This window comes from Bos javanicus, chromosome 6, assembly GCF_032452875.1.
Source record: "Bos javanicus breed banteng chromosome 6, ARS-OSU_banteng_1.0, whole genome shotgun sequence".
Classification (NCBI taxonomy): domain Eukaryota; kingdom Metazoa; phylum Chordata; class Mammalia; order Artiodactyla; family Bovidae; genus Bos; species Bos javanicus.
In genome coordinates this window covers 60,301,509-60,324,992 of record NC_083873.1, presented here as the reverse complement: position 1 = coordinate 60,324,992, position 23,484 = coordinate 60,301,509, and the positions used below count along the sequence as shown (strand labels likewise).

Sequence of the window (23,484 nt, the reverse complement as noted above, 5' to 3'; positions counted from 1 at the left end):
GGGCACATCGTTTAAATGTGCTGCTGGCCAGCATAAGTAAGTGAACTCAAGTGTGTGGTGGCCAAATTGCCCCACATTAGCCCTTGACTCCTGAGTACTTTCTCCATTCAGGTCTTATGGGATTTCAGTGCACGGGATTAAACTAAGCAGACTGATGACTAAGGAATCACCATTTTTGGCAAATGAGTCATTTTCAAAGCCCAGTTTTATGGTTATCGGGAAAATTGTAATATAGCTGACTTCTTTCGGAGGTCATAAAGATCCAGCTCTCTTTTCTTACTTTCTGTTGAAAACTCCCCTTAGTGAGGCATTCATCCCCATAACCAAAGCCATTGCTTCTTGTATTTCTTTAATCTTGATCTTGTTTGAAAGGAGTTATATCCAGGGCACAGTTTCTTCATCCATAACTAAATTTCTTTCGGACATTAAGACAGCTTGTATGTAATTAAAAATCTTCCTTAATCTGGATTTTACTAAATCTATAACTGTTTTAGCCAGTAAAAGCAAATTATATTTTGGCTTTTATAACTGATCCATATACTTTGAACATCTCTTTTGGGACTGTATTTGCCTTTGAATTATGAGATAGAAATTACTTTCTGTGACTGTTAATGCTTATGGAAGTAGCATCTGGTGTCCTTGTTCTTGGGCTGGTGTTCATTTTACTGGCTGGATTCACATTTGAAATTAAAGTGGGATAAAAAGAGTTATTTCCCACCAGATGCCTTCGTCCTATTTTTATATAGCATATTGTTATTTCTAACTATAAAAGTAGACATGATTATTGTGGAAAATTTGGATACCACAGAAAAATGCAAAGAAAGTAAAAATTATTCTACTCTATTTTTGTTATCTTTAATTAGCAACTTTTCAAATATTGACTTGTTTTCAGTCTTTTTTTCTAGATATAGATACTTTTAAAAAATTGGGATCACATTGAACGTATCATCCATCCTATAGCCAGCACTCCCCAGTGAACACTGCTTAGAAACATTTTCTCATTTTGTTAAGTATCTTACATATTTAAAAAAACTGTTTATCCGTTGCCAAACATTTGTTTTAAAATTGCTTAATATGTTATTGTAATGGAAAACTTTTTGTACATATCTTTTATGTACATCTTGGACTTTTTTAAAGGATAAATTCAATCTTTTAAAGATGTATTCGTTTCAAGGAATGACAAGTAATTCAGTTTGTCCTCTCTCGCAATTCCAGATAAGTCCTCCTCTGCAAGAATCTGTCTTTATAAAACCATCATGTTGGTCTCTCCAGAATGGTACAGTAACACGTTATTTATTAACAAGACCATCAGGGAACTTCTAATTAATAAATTTTTCACGTAACTGAAACACCCTTAAAAGTGTTCATACTAGGTTACTGTAAAACCTAAAATGTGAGTGAGAGTCTTTCTAAAATTGTATGACATATATTTGGAGAAGGAAATGGCAACCCACTCCAGTAGTCTTACCTGGAGAATCCCATGGACAAAGGAGCCTGGTGGGCTACAGTCCATGGGGTTGCAAAGAGTCAGACACGACTGAGCGACTAACACACACACATGACATATATTGCTATTGTCTTAAACATAATGAAAATATATGAAAATCATAATTTAACTCCTCTGATTTAAATCACAAGCAGCCTTATAAACAGTGGTTATTATACAGTCGGTTCTGCTAAAGTGCAATACATGTGTTTCTAAAAACCGCCACGCTATGCAGAATCGTAACACACTGCCTCGCTGCTCTGCCCCCACCGCCCAACCAGTGCTTAAGGGATAGTGGGATTAGGGACATACACTCAAAAACCTTTCTCAGTGACATGTTAAAAAAAAAATAGAATGGAAACTGGATAAAAATCAGAGCACAATTTTACACATATGTGTTGGGTTAAGAAATAAATAGATAAAAGTATAATACAGCACTTTACCTTGAGAAAACCCTGACACTTCCTGTGGACTGAGGCCCTGGAAGGGTTACAGCTTGTGAGCCATTGTGAGGTGATGGCAGTGGGGGTAACCTGAAATCAGAAGCAAAGTTGGGACACCCGGTGTGGAGGACCGTGGCTTGGCACCCTTGTGGGGAACTGAGATCGCTGGCAGGTATTCGAGGTGTGGCTCTGTGCATTCTGTGTAACCTTAGGCAGCGGGGTTCCTCCCCGTGCAGTCTTCTGCTGTTACCCTGTGTTTCTTGCAGTGTGAAATCGTGCCTAAACAAATGTGAAATCCGAGTTATGCTCAGGTTGTTCCCTGTGATATCAGACACGAGAGTTAGAGGAGAACAGAGTGTACCATGTGGTACTGCACTGATGTCTCAGGGATATTCGTGTAAAAACAGAAAAACTTGGCTTAAGAGTCCACACTGTGTAATGTAACAGTAACAGCAGAACAGTAACAGTACTCTAAAGCGTAACAGTGACAGTAATAATAAATGATGCCCATTGATGTTTGTGGGTTTCTGACTGCCTGTGGTGACAGTACTTTCTGCCTCCTCCTAATGGACCTATTTCTCAATCTCTCATGGCTTTTAAACAAGTTTATCACACTTAGAATAACATCTTGTGTGCAGCCCTGTCACTGCGGGAGAGCCTGACAGGTTTAGACTTCAAATTATGATTTACCTGTGGCGTCTGTTATACCTAGTGAAACTCGTTTATCTTATGAATGAGTTACTACCTATGTATTCATTTGCAAGATTGTGAGAGGAAGTAACTGATGTTTTAAGTGAGAGCATCATCACACAGAATTTTCAGATTTTCTGTTTCATTAGAAAAAAGTTAACAAGACTCTTCTCATTCCCACATGCAAAAGTGAAGTGCGCTTAAGTGGGTACACCTGACGGGCATTTATAAGTTGCTGATGAATTTAAGTTGTTATTGTTCACGTCTATTTACAACCCGCTTCTGTGTTTGTAAGATGAGCTCATCTTTGGAAGGTGGGGCAGGCAAGTGTGATTTCAGAAGACCTTCCCTCCCAAGTTGCAGTATAATTAGAAGTCCAGATCCTCCCTCAGTTGCTTTTTATGACTCCCTGAGAAGGACATTTTTACCGTGAATGGTTGCCAAGATGCCTTGCTGGTTCCTGCTTCAGTAACTTTAATAAGGTGACAAGTCAAAACACCATCTAGATTTAGCAAGTCTCGTTAGTGTTGTTCTGAAAGAAAAGTAGATATCACAGTTCATCATTTAGATATTCCAGTGAAATCTGTATTTTAATTATGCATAGAGACTCTGAATAGCAATGTGGTATTTTGATTTTTAATTTCTAATCTGACTTTGTTAACTTTTTGTCTCTACACAATTTCTAGATATATTTGGGCTGCCTGACCTCACTGAGTCATTGCTAGTAATTAACAGGACTTTGTGGGAAAAGGGAACTTGCCTTCTGAGCTTTGTACCAAAGACCTGGGAAAAGTAAGTGTTTTTCTAACTTGCTTTAAAAAAAAATTCTGTTTAATTTGTCTCAGAAAGTTAATAATGTGTGTCTGTCACTTTTCTACTTCCTTTCTTTCCTGGCTTTATAAGTTTTATATGCGCTTATGGGCTTGAAACGTGGAAAGGGACTCAGGAACCTTAAAAAAAAAAAAAAAAAGAAAACCTTCCAAGATATTAGGATGACTTTCTGCATTGTGCCATTTCTTTGGGATTTCATAAGCTGAGTCCTCAAGGTTGTGATAAAATCTTTTACCAGGTGCTCAGAAGATAAATTCTAAAGGTAAGAGTGTAATATGGTGTGATAGAAAACTGAGTTCAGTTTTCTGAGCTTCAGGCATTTTAGACTTTTAAATAAGCTCTTTGGTTCTGAATTCTTTAGGATAAGAATGAAATCCATTTGGTTCTTTTCTTGTCTGGAAAGGAAAATAAAATTGAAAATCATGTGTTCAATAAGTCCCTCATGTAGCTTGGCCTTAGAAGAATTGATGCACCTATCAGTTCTATTATTTTACAACTTAGAGAAACTTGAAGATAGTTTGAGACACCTGTAGGAAGGCCTTGACAGAAAAACTTATTTGGTGCCATAAAGTTCAGTCTTATTCCCTGATCTTTTTGAAAAGAAAGGTAAAACGGGCCCTAAAAATAATAAAATCAGTCTGCTTTCTTGTCGATATTACTTGGAAATACGAGTGGCCCCTAAGAATGTAAACAAAATAGCACACACACACTCATGCACACTCACACGTGCTCACCCACACCTCCTTTCTGGTGTGTTCCAAAAGCAATATCATTGGCAATAGGAGCTGTTTGCTCATTAAATCACTACATAGTTTCCTAAACTTTGTATTTCTTGTGTATTCTAACTCCTCTACATTTCTGACAGTACAAATGAGATAGTTGAAACATTCCTAAAACAAAACAAGATAAAAGAACCTTACTCTAGAAGGTTCACAGAAGCATTAAACAGTAAGATCAGATTTTATCGTTATGTTGTTTGTCATGTAAATTTATTTATAACAAAATTGTTTGTTATATGGAAATAATTATAGTAAGGTAAGTTATGACTCTTTTGAAGTTAAGTAAGATAGTCATACTGAAAAAATATTATACACACCACAGAATATACACACACACTGCGAAAACACTTTCTGAGAGCTATGAAGTCTCTGCTAAAATATAAATCCACTGAAAGCAAGGACTTTGAAAATTTTCTCCAAAAACACTTTTCTGTTTATAGTGAAATATTGGCAGTAGTGATATACTGTGGTATTAAAAAAAAAAGTCAGTGGAATTTTTAAAAAATAATAGCAATATGTTTATTAATAGCTGAGTTTTTTAGTTTGTATTCACATATTGACCTTAAAATAATGGAAATCCTATGTGGTCTAATTGTTATTCCATCCTGGAAGGATATTTGAAAGAGGATTATGTTGAAAGTCACCAATCTGTTCACAGAAGTGGAACGAAAAGAGCAAAAGATTAATTCTCTGGGCTTTAGGATCTCAATATTTGCAGTGGTGTTTGGGTTGGAAATATAACAGTCCCAGAAAGTGAGCTACTTGGACTGCCTTTCAAATGATTTAGCATTTCTTTAAAATTTTATATAGTCCCTGGTGAAATATTTTCCTTCTGTTACACCAAAATATTCCCTTTGTGACATTGCTGTAAAAGTTACTTTTCCATTTTGTAGAAGCGAGGCCTTGGTAAGACCTTTGATCACCATAATAAACTAAAAACAGCCCCTGTGGTACCAGAGGGACCACGGCAGAAGAAGCGTACTAAAACTGAGGTCATAGGTGAAAATTTGTATGCACGAAGGATGTTCACAGGTGACTCTAAAGTTTAAAAAGGTGATTATAATGTGGATGCTACGCATCTAGTCGTGAAGAACTAGTTGTATGGAAGTAAACAAGGGAGAGGGCAGGGCAGGGGGAGATAGAGGCAAGTCCCTTCTGAAATTTACAGAAGTCACGGGTGAATGTTTCTAATAGCACTTGGAGAGCTGTACGTGCGTGCTGAGTTGCTTCAGTTGTGTCCGACTCTGTGCGACTCTATGAACTGTAGCCGGCCAGGCCTCTGTCCATGGGATTCTTCAGGCAAGCATACTGTTGTGGGTTGCCAAGCCCTCCTCCAGGGGATCTTCCCAACCCTGGGGTCAAACCCACATCTCTTCAGTCTCCTGCATTGGTAGGCAGGTTCTTTACCACTAGTACCACCTGAGAAGCCCTTATAAGAGGTACTTAAATGAATTAGTGACTTATTTTGGGGGAGGTAAATGCACAGTTTTACGGGAAATTCAGAACCCTAAACAACCACCATACTTCCTTTGAACTCCCACTTGTCCTGTGCTTTTATTTTTTTCCTAATCACAAACATGTTTTCAAAGTCTTCCTTGTTTCAAGTATGAAATTATTTGAAGTAGGTTTCTGAAAACTTGAGTCTATGACAAGATTAGATGCACTTTTGAAAAATTAGGCATGGATTATTTAAAAAAAGTAGAAAGTAGCTTCTATTTTATTATTGTCTTTAATGCATATATGTGTTTCTTTTTATGTTAATACTGCCAGTGTAGAATATGCTATGAATTATTTGGTACCTTGCCTTTTCCACTTAATAAGTCATGAATTCCCATGCTAATAAATGTTTGTCCACAATATCATTTTTAGTGGAAGAGAAACAAGTGGATCTTAGCCTTTTGTTTAATTTGAGGTGATCCTGGCTTTCAGTTAGAAGGGAGTAAAAATATGTGAAGTATATGGTGAGAGTTTTTCATCTGCAAACAGATAATAGACTAGAATTCACCTTCTACAATCTCTATAGAGCGTTTACTGTAACCAGACGTGTTCTGAATAGGAGGCTTATGGGACTAGATATGTGTTCACAATGGTGAATGTCACCATTTGACAGGCACTGTGTGTAAAACTTTGTGCCTTCTTTAGTCCCTTTGTTATATTACGGGAGCGCGGGTGACATGTTCCTCCTGCTTAGCTGTCTTCATCAATATTTCTGTGCCTAAGAAAGGATTCTACCTATGTTATTTCTCCCTCCCAAGAAGTTCTAAATATCTCAGATAAGGTGATGGGTACAGAAGGAACATTTCATAGGCTTTGGGATATAATTTCTTGGAACAGATTGAAATCCACATCAGTTGGAGATGCGAAATGTATTACAGATCTTTTATGCCTTCTCAGTTTTAGGTTCATTTATTAAACCAATATTTTTTGCACAACTACTGTGTTCTGGGCACCGTGTTCAGAGCTCAGTGTTCAAAGATGAATGAGATATGCTCTTGCTTTCAAAGAACTTAATTTGAGTTTCAAATTCAGATTCAAATTACATTTATTCAGTGTGTACTATGTGACGAACAGTCAGCTGGATATTCTTAAATGAGGTGTTTGACCACTAACATTCAGTAATGATATTCATTGATCTATCTCTTCCAAAATAAATCATGAGTAGAATTTTCTCATCTTTAAGTTTTTTTTATTATTTTTTCCTAAACTTTTGGTATCTGCTACTACTTGTTAAGTTAAATTAGCAAATGGAAACAAAGTTAGTAAACAACAAGCATTTAATTGATCAATTTAGAACAGTGATTTAAAAAACATGTGTATATATATCTATAGACATATGAGCATGCGCGCACACACACAAACACGTAATAGTTGGGAACCAGTATGCATATATATGGGGCTTCCTTCATAGCTCAGTGGTAAAGAGTCTGCCTCCCAATTCCGGAGACATGAGTTCAATTCCTGGGTTGGGAAGATGCTCTGGAGAAGGACATGGCAACCTACTCCAGTGTTCTTGCCAGAAGAACCCCATGGACAGAGGAGTCTAGTGGGCTATATAGTCCATGGGGTTGCAAAGAGTTGTCAACTAAACATCACCAATAAAACAACAATGCATATAAGGTAGTTGTAATTTCTCCTAGTAGGATAGTTCATAGTTCACATGGTACAATTAAATATACTAATTCTGATATTCTGCCCTTAGACTGGTTCCACTGTCTGAATGAATGTGGAAATCAAAGTATTGAGTCACTGGATTGTCACAGTAATTCTTGGGGTAGAGATTATTGAAACTCAGGGGAAAGGAACTTGCCAACATTCACACAGCTAAAAAATGTTTGACTTAGGATTCTAACTGTAATGCATCTAACTTCAAAGCCCATGCAGGACCCATCCAACTCTGGAGAGCTGGTAGGGAAGACAGACTCACAAATGTTACGAGCCCGTGGAGGAAGGGCAGTCATTTCCCAAGGAATCAGGGATCTAATGTCACATTAGACAAGTTAGCTTCCCTTGTGGCTCAGCTGGTAAAGAATCTGCCTGCAATGTGGGAGACCTGGGTTTGATCCCTGGGTTGAGAAGATCCCCTGTAGAAGGGAAAGGCTACCCACTCCAGTATTCTGGCCTGGAGAATTCCATGGACTGTATAGTCTTTGCGATTGCAAAGAGTCGGACATGACTGAGCGACTTTCAGTTCACTCACAATGTCACATAGCTGGGAAGTGGAGTGGTCAAGACTAAAGCCCAGTTCTCTGTGACTTTCATGTTTATGCTCTTAATCACCATGCTATGCTTAGAAGTAATCTTTTCTATGTTTCAAAACTCCCTTAATACCCTACTCAAATCTCTCTGATAATATGTTCTGATTTTATCTTTTATAGTTTTTAACTTGGGTATAGTTAATTACATAATGTTTAATAAACTGTAGTCTTGAGGGGGACTTCCCAGGTGGCACAGGGGTAAACAGTCTGCCTACCAAGCAGGAGATGTAAGTTTGATCCCTGGGTCGGGAAGATCCCCTGGAGGAGGAAATGGCAACCCACTCTATTATTCTTGCCTGGAAAATTCCATGGTCAGAAGAGCCTGGCGGGCTACAGTCCGTGGGGTTGCAAAGAGTCAGACACCACTGAGCACTGAGAGTGTGTGTATGCACACACACACACACACACACACACACACAAGGTCTTGAGCACTGGGATCCAGTCTCATTCACGTTTTTTGTATGTTTTTCATAACTCTTTGCTCAGTAAATTTTGCATTGGTAAAGTGAATAATTTCTAAGATATTTTGTCTCCTAAAATTCAGTATTTTAAAATTATATATGTAAAGCTTCTGTTGCAGTTATATCAAGTGTAACTTAAAAGGGGGGGGGGTCATTGGATTTAGTGTGATATTTATTTATTTACCTACTTATTTAATAGTTTGATATCTAGATTGATCTCGAAAGTTTCAGGAAATTCCTGATGCCATTTTATCTAGAAATTAATTTATGACTTGCTGTCCAAAACTAGACTAAGTTTGGAAGCTGAGACTAAAACACACTTCTAGTACCTTTTGGAAACTGTAAAGCTGTCTTGATGCTCCTTTGCCATGGTAGGTATGAAACTGTCTTAAATAATATTTTTGAGTCCATAAAAATATACTACCCTATCATTCATGTAGGTGAGGACCTCAGTTTCTAAAAATATGTGGAGCCCTTGTGTTGATGGTCACTACCGTTGAGTGACTTGTCTAACGTCACATAGCTGGGGAGTGGCTGGACTCAGATTAGACAACAAACGGAAGTACTTTTCTGGTTCAGGGCAGATTATGGGAGATCCCTGGAGTCAGGCACCCTAGTTTCTTGGCTTATGAACTCTGTGACTTATGGCAAGAAAACATCTGTAACATGAGAGTGGATAAGAAAACAGGTTATGAAAGTAGGTTCGTGTACCTGGTTCATTGGGAATTTGGGGAAAAAATGCCTGTATTCAGATGGGAACCACTTTTGCTCAGATATTCTTTAAAGGCTAGAATTGTGAACTTGTAAGACAGAATGTGATGGTTCAGTATTATAGCACATATTTATCCCATGATGACCCTTGGGTGTCTTTAAGCCAGAGTTCACCTTCTCTTGTAACTATAGTGTTTACTTCTATGTGCTCCAAGGAGGTAGTTTAGACTGTGCTTCATGTTCCCTATGCTGGAGGATAGTAGGAAAGAAAACATTTTCCAAAGAAAATGGAAAATGTTACTTGAGATCAACATTGCCACTGGGCTTTGAAAAACTCTGGGGTTTCTTTCATCTTCCAGGCGAGTAGCACAAGTGAGCAGTGAGGGAGGAAGGCAAGCCCTGGGGAAGGTTCGTAGCTTCTCTGCCTCTGTTAGTGGAAAAGAGGAAGGTGAGGGCCCGTAAATAGCTCTCATGGCAGGTCCAGGTATGTGAGAGCACAGGGAGCCGCTTATTCCCCTGGCTGCTGCTCAGCCTGACGGGAAGGAGACCACAGGAGAATGGATCTCAGAGCCTGGCTCTACAGCAGAAACAAATGCGTCCTGGCCATCACAGGCATGCATTTCATAGATTTCAAAGATTTGTGATGTTACTCTCTCTTGAGGTTTAATATCTTAGATTGCTAGAAGAGTGAACAAATTGGATAAAAATATTCTTTGGTCTCAGTCTGATTCTTGCACTTTTTGACTGCTTAGTTTTGCCCTTCGAAGGAAGGGCAGACTTGGCCTGTACCTTCTTGATCATGAAAGCAGGAGCTGTCAGTAAATACTGAATTTAAAAACCACTGCCAGGGTTACGTCCCCCAACTATGTGACCTTGCAAAAAAGCTTTGGTCTGCTGTAAGCTGGTAGTCCCTTAATACATGGATACCCTGGCAGGGAAAATAAAATCCCGTCCTATCCCTTTCCCTTTTACTTGTGAACTAATTGTTGTTTTCCTGCATTTAAAAGCAGATGTTAAACTCTCCCTTTGATGTTCCACAGCGGACAGACTCCAGTTGTGTGTTACAACTCCAAATGCTTATCTGTGGTTAAATGAAGACCAGCTTTGGCAAATTACATTTTGATGGTTATGTTTTGATCTGGAGCCAGAGAACAGAATGGCAATTTATTCTTTCATCTGACACACATTTATTGGGTTCCTGCCTGGCCCTTTACATAAAGTGTTTTCAGATCTCACAAATACAACAGAAAGCTTGCAAACGTGATAGTGCTATCTCTATTTTATAGATAAGGAAAATAAGGTGTAGAAAATGATGAGAAAACTTGCTCACAGTTGCATTGCTATTAAGTGAATGGGATTTGATCTTGGGTTTTTGTCTGACTCCTTAGAAAAGACCCTGATGCTGGGAAATATTGAGGGTAGGGGGAGGAGGGGACGACAGAGAATGAGATGGTTGGACGCCATCACCGACTCGATGGACATGAGTTTGAGCAAGCTCCGGGAGTTGGTGATGGACAGGGAAGCCTCGCGTGCTGCAGTCCATGGGGTCGCAAAGAGTCAGACACGACTGAGCGACTGAACTGAAAGCTGTTACTATGGTGGGGAGAGGGAGTTGTTGGGATAGGGAGATGGGACTGACTTTTCAGTGGAAATGATCGATGGAGCAAAGATCTTGATTGGAATATAAAACAGTTGATAAATCATGAGCCCCTGACTCATTCATTTATTCAGCAGATATTTATTGAGTATCTGTTTTGTGCTGGACACGCTCTGTGAGGTGCTGGAAATTCAGTGGTGGGCAGGTCATAATCCTTCACCAGCTTCAAGGAGGAACTAGAAATTCAAGAAAGAGTGTTTGTTGCCCCCCAAAACCTCAGTGTCTTGGGTGGGAGAGTAGAATAGCTTTTATAAAGTTTTTTAAGATGTGGAAATTTTGATGCCTTAACCAAAGTTGTAGAGTTTATTCTTCTTTTCATCAGTATGAAAAGAAAATTATCCACAAATAAACAGAGGGGTGGCTTTACTAGGAAGCTTGGCATCTGTACACCTTGGTTGGGCTCCTTAGGACATGCAGAAATGGAGGCTGGAGTGAAACTATATTGAGTTTTAAACAGTGTGGTGAACAAAAATTTGAGCAATTAGCTTTCAAGGACTGAATCTAATTCACCTTTGGAATCCCTTTTTTATGTAGGAGGACTGTGCTAAGTCCCCAGTAACTCTGGTTTATTGGTTCAGTGATGGGACCTAAAATAAGGAAGAGAGGGGAAAGAAACTCATATGCTTGGTGGGTAGGAGGGTTAAGATAAGGTGATATCAAGGAGGAGTGGGACGGTAGCAGTGAAATAAACCGATAAATAAAGAGAGCACATGCCATAAGACAGACTTGATTCATATGTACAAACTATATTAATACCTGAGGAGGGGAGGAGTTGTGTTTAGGGAACCTGGAAATGCCGTTGGGTGTGAATACTTGAGAGAGACTTCAGCTTTCTTTTCACCTTCTAACTGGACTCTTCTGACTTTCTGTTCACATGTGAACCCACTGTTGTCCCCTTTCCCATCATGAACTTTATTCTACCTTTTTGAGACTTTGAGCCTCTAAGTGTGGTGAAAAGTGAAAGTAAAGTTGCTCAGTCGTGTCTGGCTCTGCGACCCCATGGACTGGAGCCCACCAAGCTCCTCCATCTGTGGGATTCTCCAGGCAAGAATACTGGAGTGGGTTGCCATTTCCTTCTCTAGGGGATCTTCCCGACCCAGGGATCGAACCCAGGTCTCCTGCATTGCAGGCAGACGCTTTAACCTCTGAGCCACCAGGGAAGCCAAGTGTGGAGGTGGCTCTTGAATAAGTAGGGTGGCCCATAGGTGTCAGTTTGCTGGGGCAGTCCTGACTGTGCCTGCTGCCTGGTATTGTTTTTGATGATGCCCCCTTTCAATATCAAATGTTCTGGTTTGGATGATAAATGGCCACCCTACTGATAAGGGAATTTGGTGGCATTCTGTATCTTTAAAAAAAAAAAAATCTTTACAGTGTTCAGACTACTTTGATGAATTAATGTGGATGTAGTACTCATAAAATTATGTATTAGATTACTGTCTGATCTCTCATAAATAGAAAGAAGAGAAAATTAGCAGTACCTGAAAAGATTCAGATGTAGAGAAGTATAAGCCAATTTCAACAAAAAGAACTTTAATTACAACTAATGTTTGGCATATGCTTAGTCAGTCAGTCAAGTTGTGTCTAACTGTTTACGACCCCATGAACTGCAGCTCGCTAGGCTCCTCTGTTCATGGGGATTCTCCAAGCCAAAATACTGGAGTGGGTAGGCATTCCCTCATCCAGGGGATCTTCCCAACTGAGGGATCAAGCCCAGGTCTCCCACATTGCAGATGGATTCTTTACTGACTGAGTCACCAGGGAAGCCCAAGAATACTGGAGTGTGTAGCCTATCCCTTCTCCAGGGGATCTTCCCAACCCAGGAGTCAAACAGTGGTCTCCTGCATTGCAGGTGGATTCTTTACCAGCTGAGCTACCCAGGAAGCACCAGTGGCTGGCATAGCCATATGAAAAAGGACATTTAAAGGTTGTCCTGAAGATGAATGGTGTTGAGGTAGTCTAGCATCCTTTGAGAAAATTTTGTCATGTTTATTTAGAGTTTCAGTGTTTCCACAACAGTGGTAATTTAATTTAGATGCATTTTCATTTGTTTTCCAAGTAGATAGTAGAAATAATTTCTTAGAGGTTTTGTCAGAGATTTAAATAAATGAGTAGAGGGGAAATTGTTGAATTCAAGTTTGTTTCTTAAGTCTGTTGAGTTGCGTCTTTTGTTTAAAATCAAATGAGGCATTCACACAGGGACTCAGAGCATACTAATAGAATATATGTTGGGATTTTTCTCCTAATAAATAGGATTAAATTGGTTTTATAGTTCATATACATAGATTTGCAGACACGAACTAGTATTTTGTCACACAGATATACGTAAAAGTTTTTTAAGTGTTCAGGAAATGCTTGACAATAGTTGCAGTATGGTTGGATAGGATTAAAATCATGCTTATTAGGATCAGTCTCTTCCATATTTTATGAGATAGTGACGGATTTACCTTCAAGTCCCATAGTTTCTTTTTCCCTCCAGGGTTATCTTTCATGCTAGTCAAGCTCATTTATGGCCTACTCTTTGCAGCCCCATGGACTCTGCTTTCCCATTTTACACTGCATCTCTAGCTTGGAAACATGTCCTTAATTCCCTGTGGTAGATAGAAGTTGAGTTTATGATTTTTAACAAAACCCTGAGAGTCCCATAAAATTGGCTACTAGATGTGGCAGAATGAGACCAACCCTCACGAGGCTGCCTCTCTGGCTTAGACATCGCCCCCTCCAAAAGTGATTGTCAGCATATTTGGTTGCAGAGACCAGGCATCCAATAGATTAAGGCTCTGGAAGAGTGAGGGTTTCCCTCTTCCTTCTGCCAGCTCTTTCCTTTCTCATATTAATTTCTTAGTGTTGCCTCTTCCCAGGATAATTGATAATGGCAAGTCCACCTCTCACAGGGCTGATCCTAACTACTTTTGCCAGGAATGGGATGACAATGTTGGAGAAGGAAATGGCAGCCCACTCCAGTATTCTTGCCTAGAAAATCCCATGGATAGAGGTGTCCGGTGGGCTGCAGTCCATTGGGTTACCAAGAGTCAGACGTGACTGAGTGACTGAGCACACACAGGATGACAGCCACCATAGCTACCAGAAAGTCCAGAGTCAATACAAAGTCTTCCATAGAATCCTAGGAGGTTCCTTTCCTAAGGCAGGGCTGAGTTGGTTTAATCATATTGGGCATATACTGATGTGGTCAAGAATCTTAAAGAAAATGTTTTGTGATCACTTCATACCTGTTAGAATGACTGTCATTAAAAATACAAGAGATATTGACTTCCCTGGTGGTACAGTAGATAAGAATCCACCTGCCAATGTAGAGGACATGGGTTTGATCCCTGGTGGGGGAAGATCCCACATGCCTCAGAGCAACTAAACCTGTGCGTCACAACTATGGAGCCGTGCTCTAGAGCCTGTGAGCTGCAACTGCAGAGCCTGTGTGCCACCACTGCTGAACCCTGCATGCTCTGGGGCCCGTGAGCAACAACCGTTGAGCCTGCCTCCCACATCTACTGAAGCCCGCACACCCTTGAGCCCTATGCTGCAACTTCTGAAGCCCATGCGCCTTAGAATCTGTGCTTCATAAAAAGAGAAGCCACCACAATGAGAAGCCCGTGTACCACGATGAAAAGTAGTCCCCACTCAGTGCAGTACAGAAAGCCTGCATGCAGAATGAAAACCCAGCACAACCAAAAATAAACAGATTGTTAAGAAAAATGCAAGAGATAAAAGTGTTGGTGAGGATGTGGAGAAAAGGGGCTTTTGTGCACTGCTGATGGGATTGTAAAATCATGTAGCCACTATGGAAAACAGTATGGAGGTCTTCAAAAAATTGAAAATGGAACCACCATAAGATGCAGCAATTCCATTTGCTGAGTATATGTCCAGAAGAAATGAAATCACTATGTGGGAGAGATATTTGCACCCACATGTTCATTGCAGCATTGTTTACAATAGTTAAGCCATGCAAGTGTCCATCAACAGCTGAATGGATGGGTAAAGAAGCTGTGATGTATATATCCAGTCGACTGTTTTTTCAGACATCAAGAAAAAAGAAAATCTTTCTACTTATAACAGAATGGATGGACCTTGACAGCATTATGCTAAGTGAAATAAGTCATACAGGGAAAGACACATTCTGTATGATCTCACTTATATGTAGAATCTAAAAAAAATCCTGAACTTAGAGAAGCAGAGAATAGATTGGTGATTGTCTGAGGTGAGGGGTTTAGGGGTAAGGAGAAGTAATTAAAAGGTACAGACTTCAGTTATAAGGTAAATAAGTCATGGGAATGTAATCTGCAGCATGTGACTGTAGTTAACAATACTGTATTATGTATTTGAAAGCTGCTAAGAGATACTAAAGTTCTCATCCCAAGAGAAAAAAATTTTAACCTTTTTATTTTGTACTGGGGAATAGCCAATTAACTAACTTACTGTGGTGATCATTTTGAAAACTGATCAAGTAAATCATTTTGTGTGGAGACTTTTTCTGCCAGCAAACTAAAGTGGTACTCCCAACCTTAAAGAGTTTTATTAGGAAAGATGGAGGAATACAGGAAACAAAAGTTTTAGTCCTGGTTTTGCTAACTGCTAGTTGTGTGACTTTGTATTATATAAGCATTCCTTCCAGGGGTCATCATTTGCTTATCCTTAAAATGATTTTCACATGCAATATGATTGTAAAGGTCCCTGTCAATCAGGAATTCTGTGCATCTATAATACCTCCTAAAAATATACAGTACAATTTTTGAACAAATTGAGCATCTCTGTATCTGATGATGGTGATTACCTTTCTAGACACCACCCTGGTTTGTGACTCTAGCTGTTCTGTGGAGACCCAGGCATTGATCTTGCTGGAAAAAACCATTCCACCCATTATCTGATACTATACTATTCTGTTGGTATGCTTTTCACATGCAATGGCAAATAGGCTTTCCAAGTATCTCCAGTGATCGTCTCATGCAAAAAGTTGTGAATTTGGTCCATTATCAGCCTGAATGTTCAGAGAAGGCAATGGCACCCCACTCCAGTACTCTTGCCTGGAAAATCCCATGGACAGAGGAGCCTGGTTCTGCAGTCCCTGGGGTCGCTGTGAGTGGGACACGGCTGAGCAGCTTCGCTTTCACTTTTCACTTTCATCATTGGAGAAGGAAATGGCAACCCACTCCAATGTTCTTGCCTGAGAATCCCAGGGATGGGGAGCCTGGTGGGCTGCCGTCTATGGGGTCGCACAGAGTTGGACACGACTGAAGTGACTTAGCAGCAGCAGAGGCAGCTTGAATGTTAGTGATGATGCCATTGTATTTTAAATGTTGGATCTTCTATGTAGCTGAATGGTGGCTTTGAATTTGCAGTGCTCAATATGTTACTTTATAGGTTTATTATTTTATTATTATTGTTTGTTGGTAATTTGCAGCAGTTCACTGCTGAAATGTATTAAAAAAGAGAATAGGTACAAATTTCACAATTTCTGGAAAGAAATATCTTTGAAGTTTTGATAAAGATTCCATTGAATCTGTATATCACTTTGGGTAGTATTGACATTAAATATTAAGTTTTCTGATCTAGGAATATGGGATATCTTTTCATTTATTTGACTTGAATTTCTTTCAGACATTTTTTTATAGTTGTAAGTATATAAGCCTTTTGCCTCTTCAAGATTATTCCTAAATATTTTGTTCTTTTTTGATTCTGTTATAAATAAAATTGTCTTTAATGTTCATTTTGGATTGTTTATCATTAGTGTATAGAAATGTAACTGATTTTGGTGTGTTGGTTTATATTCTATAACTTTGTTGAATTTGTTTATTTTACCATTTTTTTCCCTGAAATTGTTAGTGTTTTTTACATCTGTGATGGGTTTTAATGTTGTCTGTGAACAGAGATAATTTTACTTCTTCCTTTCCAATTTGGATGCTCTCACCCCACCTCCTGCCCTGACTTTTTTCTCAATTGCTCTGGCTAGGACTTCCAGTATTATATTGAACAGAACTGACAAGAAAAAAAAGTGCTAAGAGTGGGCATTCTTGCCTTGTTCTTGATCTTAACAGAAAAGCCTTCAGCTTTTCACCACTGGGTATATTGTTAGTTGTGATCTTTTCATATAAAGCTTTTATTTTGTTGAAGTAGTTTTCTTCTGTTCTTAATTTGTTGAGTGTTTTTATCATGAAATAGTGTTGAATTTTCTCAGATTTATTTTCTGCTTCAATTGAGATGATCATGTGATTTTTTTTTTTCCCCGTTCAGTGTGGTGTATTACACCGATTGATTTTCATATGTTGAACCATCTTTGGATTCCACCAATAAATCCCACTTCTAATATTCTGTTGAGTTGTTTACCAGTATTTTGTTGAGGCTTTTTCCATCAATATTCATAAAGAGTAATGGTCTATAGGATTTTTTTTCTTTTTAAAAACACTGTCTTTGGTGTCAGTATAATACTGGTTTCATAGAATGAGTTTGGAAGCGTCTTTATTTTTTTTTAGGAGGACTTGGGAAGGATTGATGTTAATTCTTCTTTAAATGTTTGATAGAATTTGCCAGTGAAGCCATTGGTCCTAGGCTTTTCTTTCTGAGATTACTGACCAATCTTGTTATAGGTCTGATTTTCTTTCTTCATAATTCCATCTTGGTAGGTGTAATTAGAAAGATACCTATTTTGTGATATCTAAGTTATCAAATTTGTTACCATACAATTGTTCATAGTACTCTTTTATAATTATCTTTAAATTCTCTTTTATAATTTCTTTAAAATTGGTAGTAATTTCTTTTTCATTTCTGATTTTATTTGAATCTTCTCTATTGTTTTTTAATCTAAAGTTTTGTCAGTTCTGTTGGACTGTTAAAGAGCCAACTTTTGGCTTTGTTGATTTTTCTGAGGTTGGCTTTTATGACTTTTATTCATTCTTACACTACTAACCAAATGGATATTTATATTAGTTCAATATTAGACTTCTGTATTTTGTTTTTGTCATTTTGGCAGTGAATAAGACCCCTTTACCTTATACATGTAGGTGTATGAAGGGTTTAAATAATTATTGCTTTTAAAATAATGAACTTGACTCTCTTTTTCTTCTTGGGTGATATTTTTCTTTCACAGCTTATTGTACGTTTGTTCTTAAAATTTGTTGCATTGTTGTAGTTACTGTCTCAGGGACAGTTTAAGTACTGTCCCATGATTTGGTTTCCAACTGTGAAGTTCCTTATATTTTCTTCATGCCAAACTGATAGAAGTTCAGATGAGATTAGTTTTCATTATTTTAAATAAAAAAGCCAATTATTTATGAAATGGATGAACCTGGGGCCAGTAGGTAAAAAGCTAAAAATTTTAATTCTGCTTTTGTGAACCTTGACATTTCATTCACTGATGTCAACTTACTGCCTCTTCCCATCTTACTCCCTCATGCATAAATTTGAGATTACCAAAATTCAATCAGTTGCCCTCTCTGTGATTATAAACCAATAGAAAGTTTCAGCATTACTTTCAAGGGAATGCCACTCAAAGCCAATCATTTCATAGCCCCCATTCCAAGCTAGAAAATCTTGTCTAGGCCTGTTGGTTTCTTAATTACTTCTTGATAATCCATTTACTCAAGTCAAGGCTATGGTCTTTCCAGTGGTCATGTACAGTTTTGAGAAATGGACTGTAAAGAAGGCGAAGTGCCAAAGGATTAATACCTTTGAACTGTGGTGCTGGAGAAGACTCCTGAAAGTCCCTTAGATAGCAAGAAGATCAAACCAGCCAATCTCAAGGGAAGTCAACCCTAAATGCTCATTGGAAGGATTGATGCTGAAGCTGAAACTCCAGTATTTCGATCATCTGATGTGAACAGCCGACTCATTGGAAAAGTCCCTGATGCTGGGAAAGATTGAGGGCAGAAGAAGCAGAGGGTGTCAGAGGATGAGATGGCTGGATGGCATCACCGATGCAATGGACATGAACTTGGGCAAACTTTGGGAGATGGTGAGGGACAGGGAACCTGGCGTGCTGCAGTCCATGTGGTCGCAAAGAGTTGGACACAACTGAGTGACTGAGCAACAATAATCCATTTCCATTTGGACCACAGATATTTGATCTCAGAGGTACAATGAAGACTTGACTCCTGTTGTATGATGTCCTTGTTCCTTTTATTATCCTAGTCTCTATATAGACTTATTTGTGACTCAAATAATTTACTTTGTTAAGAGATTTCTATCAATTTCCTCATAGATTTGTTAGTTTCTTGCCTAATTTTGATTTTACAGTTGCTTTATTCTGTTTATTCTTTATTTTTTCATTGATTCTAAGACATAGATCTTTCACATCTTAACATTCTTGATATTTGATGTATCTTGCAGTCGCTGACCATCTACAACTACTATTGGCAGCACTTTTGTTTTATTCTTAGTACATAAAATAGTAGTGTATCTTCCAGTAGCAGTTAGATTGATTAAATAAGTCGCTATTAATAATCATTATAACAATTACCATTGGACACAATGTTAAAATGCTACAAGAATTTGTAAATGGCAGGATAGTTTTACAATAGGATTATAAATGATGATATAAATATTAAGTATTACAAAATGTTTAGAGTGGAAAAATCACCTATAAACTCCAAGTCTAAGTACTTAAGTGTTTTTATGTGCATTTCTGTCCACCTTTCTTTTACATATATATACATTTTTGTTTGTTCATAGTTGTAGTATACATCTTATTTTGACCTTTTATATTTTATTATTGTTATATCTTAATTTTCCTCTGATACAGGCCTTCATATTTGTCACTTTTAGTAGTTCCATAATCTATCCCATGTTTGACCATAATAAAACAGCACATTGCCCAATTGATGAAGACTTAGAATATTGCCATTTTTCCTATGATAAACAATGCTTCAGTGAATGCCTCTTTTGTGTATTTTTTGATTCTTAATTTTGACCATTTTCTTAATGAAATATAGCTTTGTAGAAACCTCCTGAACTTTTGTTTTATTGTCAAGAATCAATCTTTGTATTCAGGAAAATCACCAAATAAATATCTACTATTGTAGTACTTACCATTCATTCATCCATTCATCGTTAATATATTGGTTGTTTTGTGTTCAGTTGTGTAGAGCTAAGTATTAAAAAAGTTCTGTAGGGCGTACCTCTGACCTGTATTGTCTCATACTCCAGTGGGAGACTCAGACTGGTCAAAAGTAAATACAGCAATTTAGTGAGTGAGGTCAGAAAGATATGGTACGGAAGATGTGGTAAAGTTGCTTAGTTGCATGAAGTTACTTTGACAGTATTGTTGACTCCTATCCTTTGATATAAGAAGAGTGGATATAGTCATGTCACGTAAGATTTTTTAAAGCGTGTATACTAGGCTTAATAATATGGCAGAGATGGGTCGTCCAACCTCTTGTCCTTCACGTGAAGTCTCTCTGGGGGCCTGTGGCCCAGTGTTCATCAGTGCTCCACGGGTCGTGTGTCTGCAGTCTGTTGAGTCCCTGCTGGCAGCAGGCGTGTCACATGCCTCATTCCTCGTCCATGTGTACTACAGACTGCTGTGTTTGTAGTAAATGTTGGAGGAGTGGTTTTCATTTGACTTGCTTTCAGTTACAGTTTTTCCAAATGAGCAACAGTGTTTCACCATTTTATACTTTCTTTAGAATGTCACTGGTTTAGTTTACACTGTGTGATATTGATTTATTCAATGCCATTTTAATTATATCTTGCCATATTTGTTGTTGGGACTTCCCTGTAGCTCAGACGGTAAAGAATTTGCCTGCAGTGCAGGAGATCTGGGTTCGATCCCTGGATCGGGAAGATCCTGTGGAGGAGGGCATGGCAACTCATTACAATATTCTTGCCTGAAGAATCCCATTGACCAGAGGAGCCTGGCAGACTACATACAGTCTGTGGGGTCGCAAAGAGTTGGACATGACTGAGCGACTAACACCACCATATTTGTTAAAAAATTTAGATTAAGAAGGTATTTGAGAGATTATATAATCATAGAGAGATCTTTTTTAAAAAAAGTATATTTATTTTCAGCTCTGCTGGGCCTTTGTTGCTGCATGGGCTTTCCTCTAGTTGCAGTGAGCAGGGGCTACTTTCTAATTGCAGTGCACAGGCTTCTCACTGCGGTGGCTTCTCTTATTGCAAATCATGGGTTCCAGGTGAAGAGCTTCAGTAATTGAGGTACCTGGGTTCCTCACTTGCAGTCTCCAGGCTCTAGAGCAAAGGCTCGGTAGTAGTGGCACAAGGGCCTAATTGCTGCACAGCATGTCGGGGTCTTCCCAGGCCAGGAATTGAACCATGTCTGCTGCCTTGGCAGGCGAATTCCTATCCACTGTACCACCAGGGAAGCTCTATATAGAGATTCTTACAGTAAAAGTTAAAAAAAAAAAATGTGCTACTTAATGATGGTTGAAAGCATAACCTACACAGGATGAAATAGAACCCCTCATTTCTGGATGGTCTCTTAAGCCATTGGAGAAGGGGAAGAACAAAGAAACACTTCTGTATACCTAAATATTAATTCAGGGTTTGGACACGGTGGGTTTTGGAAATAGCAGAGTTTCACCGTTTTGAAATTCATTAGCTAGCTATGAATTTGCCTCCTTTATATTATGCATCAGAAGCTGACCCTTATTTCAAATTTTCTCAAAAAAGTAGTCGTGGAAAAAGCTTTTGAGACTGGTTTCTTGGAATCCCACTGCCTTTCTCTTTTGATTTCTGAAACTGAAGGAGCAGGATTGTGCTTTGTTCTGTACAGAGCTGTGGTGATTAGATTGCATATTTACTCTGATACATACACATGTTGCCGTGTGGCATCACTGTCCATTGTAATCCCAAAGAAAAACAGGGAGTGGGGGGACAGCGAGGCAGTTGATCTGGGATTGACTAAAATAAATTTATCTCAGCTTTTCAAAACACTGCATGAGCACAATATAATTCACTTGGACAACTGTGGAATGAAACTCTTGTTTTAGCAGCCATTAGATATTTCATGGGAACTGACGGCACAGGAGAAGAATTTATGGTAAAGATGCTTTGGCAGTTGAGAGAATTTGAGGTAGCATTTACATCACCAACTGAAATACAGTTAATTTTTTTCCAAGGTGACCTTATATCCTAACTTCTGTGACTGAGGAATTGATCTCTTGGCAAGTCTTTGTGAAATAACACCACAGAAAGAAAAGTTATGTGTGTACATCAGGCTTTGCATTTATTTTGTAAGCTTTCTTTACAGGGTGGGTATAATCTTGTTCTGTACAATTAACAAAAACTGTAGCTATACTTTGTCTTGAAGCACTTCCTCATTTTCCAAAAACATTGCCCACCACACAAAGAGGCTTTCTTTCTTTGCATCCACATTTCTGTTAATGTCATCAATGCATTTGACTCTCTTATGAGGCCCTTTTGGTCAGATCAACAGTTCGTTCCAATCTATCTATCTTAATGTCTAGCTTCATCTGCAAAATTTGTGTGGTTAGCCCGACACACATGCAGATAAATTGCCTAGGGTTCAGCCTTCTCAGTCTTGGGACTAAATATGCTGCAGCAGGCTGAGCTGATGGATGTAGCTTTTCAGCAATATTGATGTTTCTACCGTTGAGTATAAATCTTTGCATGCCTTGGTTTGCATTTTCATATTCATGTGCAGTTCTTGACCACTGGTTTTCAAACGGCTTCATCTCTCAGAAAGCTCTGTGTTGAGTAGAAAGACAAAGAAAATTGTTCTACCTCACCCACTGCTCTTCTGCCCACTCACAACAACAAAAATCATGAGCACAAGTCTTTTGCCAAATGTGAGTAGTGACAATTCACAAACTGATTACATTCTCATGGCTTAATGTAAAGTCAGCTTGTGATTTTGTACTTGGAGTGTGTTTTCTAGTGGGAGAAAACAAAGAATAGATGAGCCCATTGAAACTTTTAACCCATAACATTCCAGCAGTACACTTTTATTTGTAACTTAAAGCTTAACCTTCCCCCATGTTTCCCCGTGGAAAAATGTCCTTAATTCTGCTTTAGTATCATAAGGAATATAAATGTTTCATTCTTAACTTCAGTAGATGGTTACCTATCTCCACCTGTGTATTCTGGGGCAGTGTATCAGGCAGGGTTCTTAGATAGATGCAGTAGAGACTGGCTGAAGGGTTTACACAGGAAAGTAATTTGTTGAGAAGATAGTGGGTAGTTTCTAGAACTGCTGGAAGTTGGGAACAGGATGGAGCAATTAGACACTACACAGCCAGATTCATACCCAAGGTCATATGCTATGATTAGTTCAATGCAGGGTGGACTCTATCACAGATCCTGAACACAGGCTCATGCTAGTTTACACTGACCACACCACTGGGGCCAGACTTTTGCTACCAGATCTGTCGCCTTACCTGCCTCTGGGCACTAGATGTTGTTGCTGTTGCCCTCACCCGTGATAATTTACTCCTGCCTCTGGGTCCAGCTCTCAATGCAGAGCTGGCCAAAACTAGGTCCCATGCCTTAGCTGCAAGGGAGTCCAGGAAGGTCCAGCCATTTTTGTCTCTATGTTGAAAGGTGTCTCTCTTCAATACTCATATGATGAGAAATTTCTCAAATATAGGAAGAGAGTTCTGATGTTGAACATTCTCCATCCTTCTTCCCTCTGTAAGGACAAATCTTCACTATAAGAAAGCACAGTAGGATCTCTGGTAGATAAGGAGTGG

The 23,484-nt window shown here is 38.8% G+C and overlaps 1 protein-coding gene across 15 annotated transcripts in view; it reads left to right on the top strand.

Moving 5' to 3' along the window:
• The window catches only part of APBB2 (amyloid beta precursor protein binding family B member 2), a 382,829-nt gene that overhangs the window by 107,298 nt on the left and 252,047 nt on the right, over positions 1 to 23,484 (top strand). For 10 of the 15 annotated variants that reach the window (XM_061419979.1, XM_061419972.1, XM_061419965.1 and 7 more), the window contains one exon: positions 3,306 to 3,411. The exons of the other annotated variants lie outside the window; for them this stretch is intronic. The gene's annotated coding sequence lies outside the window, so the exon portion shown is untranslated. The remainder of the gene's footprint in view (positions 1 to 3,305; positions 3,412 to 23,484) is intronic. 15 annotated transcript variants of the gene reach the window in all.